The following is a 4,434-nucleotide window of genomic DNA, read 5'->3' as shown; positions in this document are numbered from 1 at the left end:
GATTATTATATGTATGTATCGCCCAAACTCAAGTTAAACAATTAATGTGTTACCGATAGCAGCGGCTATATCGCTAGAGCCTACGAGCAGCCTCAAGGAGCTCACTTGCATGCCAGGTTACTAGCAAGCTTGCAGCTGGACACGCACGTGAGCGAGATCAGAAAATCACTATCAAGCGAAAGGCCGCCGTACGCGGACTATTTTTTGAGTTGTTTATCGCTCGTTTTAACAGCAATAAAAACTACAGAAACCCGAAGCTTGTGCGGCAAGTGTTCGTTGTTCACTACAAAAACAAAATGCTTTCAGGTAATATGACTGGTACATCGAAGAGATGATATCAATTTGCCATATGCCTTCTTATGATCTTATTGCAACGAATTTTGTACGCATTTCGTTCGTTAGCAGCGAACGCATCACTTCCCGCACATTTCTGATAATTGAGCGCCTATCTATTAATAAAGCTAACTTTCATGTTCTACCAACCATGCCAATCACAAAAAAGTGCGAGATTTGAGGTCATCCACACAGAGCGTTGATCGTCTCTTATTTAGATCAATTTTGTTGCTCAAATACCATAGCGATGATCAAGAAACCCTAATGATCGACTGGAAAAATATAATCTGTTGAAATTGAATGTAGTGCAGTTAGTACATGCCGTATTCCCAACCATAAAGACCATACAGTCCCCAGCAACACTATGGCAATAGTAGCGCCTACTCTTTTCTTCACACTTCTCCTTTTCGCCTTGAACTGTCAGTCCGTGAATGGCTTGTTCACTGTAAGTTACAAATAGCTGAGATGCTCCACTGGTATCTTTTGACAAACATTGCTCATCTATTTGCAGCTCGTAGCAGTTATGAGAAAGATGGATGTAAGGAACAACTACAAATACATAAACATCACGACTGCCACCAACGAGATTGGTCCCATCACCAACCATACTATCAATATCGAGATGGATTTATTGAAAGAGTTACGTGTTATAAAGGTAAGAAGTCTCAGCTTTAACGGCCCCAGATATCTATGTTTAATTAATGATTCATTATACTGCGGTCAGCTCTCTGCATACTATCACCTGGTCCTGAACGGAAGCGTCGTCCCAAATGCTTTCTTCAGTCGTACGATCGACGTCTGCCGTTTTCTAAAACGGCCCACTTCGGATCGCCTGTTGAACCTTGTCTACGTGCAGTTTAAGCAGAACAATCGTTTGTCAGAGCGGTGTCCCATGGAGCCGGGCCATTACTACATACGTAACTTCCGTCCTTCGAGCGTTGCAATTCCCGGCTTTTTGCCAAGTAACGATTTTCTTTTTAAACAAGTTTATCAAACCGGCATAAACAACGAACCTCTGGTTGTTCATAATTTCTACGGAAGGTTCGTGAGGTTGACTAGCAATTAAGGTAGCATGGCAAACGGCGACAAAATCATTAATAAAAGACAAAATGGCTATCTATCTTCAAAAAACAGCATCGATCTGAAATTTTTGTATATACTCGCGTCTAAACGTTTTCGCTCCATTTCCATTTCCACTTACTGGGGATACGCAAGTAAGTTTTATTTGCAAATTATTCTAGAACATCGTGATGGATCCGATTTTAATAGCAGCGATAAAGTAGAATGATCGAAAGACTTCTCTGCCACTAAGCACTGTTACGACGATTTATTGTTTGCGTTTTGACGGCGCACGTCGAATCGATCTCTCAATGAATCGATTTCTTTTCTCCATACTATTGGTAGCAATTAAATCACTTGTTTCAGAATTTCGTACGGTTTTTATAAGGTATGTAGGTCGACAAATTAGTGGCACAACCATCTCAAACTAAACTCGTGTCACTGGTACTACTTTGCCAGCTCGTTCCGATGGTGACGAAAATCGAAACGGGTAGCCACTTCATTTACGCTAATATTACGACAGGCATACGTCACGAGGGGCCGATCTGGAATCAAAGTATCGACGTGAATGTTGGCATCAGGCGCAGGAACTAAAGGATGTGAAGGTAAAAACATCGACTGCGAAAAAGATTCCATAATGGAATGTTAACAGAGCTCGTTAATGCTCTTTCTTCCATCACGATCATCAGCTAACACTCGAATATTATACGGTCTTTGGAAATAAAGTGACCCAAAATCCTCGCACGGTAGACTTTTGCGCCTTTCTGAAGGATCCGGCGAGGAATCGGTTGGTGAACGTGCTATATGAAGTCATCAATCGTAATACCAATCTTCCAACCGAATGTCCCATGCAGGCTGCCATCTATTATATTCGCGACATTCGCCTTTCCTTGATTTCGCTGCCTGGAATGTTCCCAGAGAGTGTTTATATATTGAAGGAGCTGTTTCGATCGGGACCCCAAAGCAAACCGCTGTGCTGCATTGAAGTTGTTGGAAAGATTGTGCAAGTAAGGGATTTATAGAAATGATTTAAGCTATTCAAGATCGCTTTCGCTTCATATTCTAACTCGAAAAAAATGCAATCGATAGTGCTACCAAAGCACCGTGTATTTACCTGAGTTCACCGTGATAATAATCAGCTCAATAAATGACAAAATTATGTCATAATTGAAAGAGTACGATATGGGTTTGTGATTTCAAACAATTAATATGAGAGTAGTTAAATAACCATACAAGTACCAGCACGATTTCTATGTTAAATGTTATTGAGTCGTACAACCTTCAGACAACGAGACATGATTTCGGTTTCGATCGTGCTGTTTGCTTTCGCAGCGAGTCTCTCCACTTCCGCAAACGCCTTTGTCAGAGTAAGTGCTCCATTGTTCATCCGTGGAATCATATAAATGGATTTGCATCTATCCCTGACTGCCCATAGCTTACGCCGGTGGTTAAACGAATCGAGACTAGAAACAACTACCAGTTTGTTAACGTAACAACCATCCTTCGTCAGGTGGGACCCATCACGAACCAAACATTGGACATCAACATTGAAATCATACGAGAAATAACCGATGCAAGAGTAAGTCAAACATCGATTGATGTTTAGGATAAGGTTAGAGTTTTTGCAAACGCTATTGCTAAGTCTAACATTTACAAACTCCCTCAATCAGCTAACCATTGCGTATTATGTGGTTGGGAAGAGCGGTACCGCACAGAACGCGCTTCTGACGCGTTCCGTAAACCTTTGCTCCTTTCTCCACCGTCCTGAAGTGGATCGCTTGATGAAGATCGTCTGGGATCAGGTAGTTCGGGCCAACAACATGCCAAAAAGCTGTCCATTGAAACCGAAACTATATACCATTCGTAACTTACGGCTCTCCAACATTTTAATACCGAGCATGTTGCCTGCGACGGATTTCGTTTTCAAGGAATTCTTTAGTTCCGCTATACATCTGAGACCACTGTTCGATGCGGTGTACTATGGAAAACTAGTGCATTGTTAAAATCGGTTACTAGAAGTATTGGAACTGCTATTGATAATATGCAATCTTCCAAGGGAATGCTCAACACCCAGCTAAAGAGTTCCTCATTCAAACTCGAAGCGAGATGCAATCGATACACCCATGATTGCACCACAAATTTACTTGAATTCACCATAATGATAGTAATCTCAATAAATGACAAAATTATGCCGTAATTGAAAGAGTACGATATGGGTTTGTGATTTTAAACAATTAATATAAGATTAGTTAAATAACCACGCAAGTACCAGCATGTTGACTATGTTAAATTTCATTGAGTCGTACAACCTTCAGACAACGAGACATGCTTTCGGTTCCGATCGTGCTGTTTGCTTTCGCAGCGAGTTTCTCCACTTCAGCAAACGCCTTTATCAGAGTAAGTGCTTCATTGTTCATCCGTGGAATTGATTAATATGTATTTCCATATATCAATGATTATCTAAAGCTTACGCCGGTGATTGAATGAAATGAAAGTAGGAACAATTACCACTATGCGAATGTGGTAATCGTCCTTCGCCAAGTGACACCCATCACGAACCAAACATTGGACTTCTACATTGATGTCATACGTGAAGTAGCGGATGCGACAGTAAGTTAAACACCGATTACTGTATGATCAGTATGGAGTTAATGCAAATACTATTGCTAACTCATATTGCAAACCCCCCAAACAGCTAATCATTGTGTATTATGTGGTCGGGAAGAGCGGTAAGATGTAGTTCGCGACGGTCAGATAGACAATCACCCGAAATCCTTCGCCAATTCCATGCGAGCATCGGTATAGCAAGATCGATCATCGTGCTACCAAGGCAAGTTCGAAAGCAAAAAGCGAAGCACCTTGTACCTACGGAAGAAATCATGGAAGTAGCAAGCGTTCGTTCCGTCGAAATAAAATATTAAATTGAAAAAACTTAACCAATTGATTTGTTTGGTTGGGATGTTCATATATTTATCACACTGCTCACTTACAATGGCTTCCCAGTTTCCCCTGAACCGCTGTCCTAAATTATCTGCGAGCCAC

At 41.2% G+C, this 4,434-nt stretch overlaps 1 protein-coding gene across 2 annotated transcripts in view; it reads right to left on the bottom strand.

Moving 5' to 3' along the window:
* Positions 1 to 4,342: 4,342 nt before the first annotated feature.
* LOC125960169 (ectonucleoside triphosphate diphosphohydrolase 5) overlaps positions 4,343 to 4,434 on the bottom strand; it is a 4,174-nt gene continuing 4,082 nt past the window's right edge. For both annotated transcript variants that reach the window (XM_049693402.1, XM_049693403.1), the window contains exon 4: positions 4,343 to 4,434. This exon is cut by the window's right edge and continues 1,647 nt beyond it. The gene's annotated coding sequence lies outside the window, so the exon portion shown is untranslated.

Source organism: Anopheles darlingi, chromosome 2, assembly GCF_943734745.1.
Source record: "Anopheles darlingi chromosome 2, idAnoDarlMG_H_01, whole genome shotgun sequence".
In the NCBI taxonomy this organism is placed as follows: domain Eukaryota; kingdom Metazoa; phylum Arthropoda; class Insecta; order Diptera; family Culicidae; genus Anopheles; species Anopheles darlingi.
Note: the sequence above shows the minus strand (reverse complement) of the source record. Positions and strands in the feature narration are given on the sequence as shown.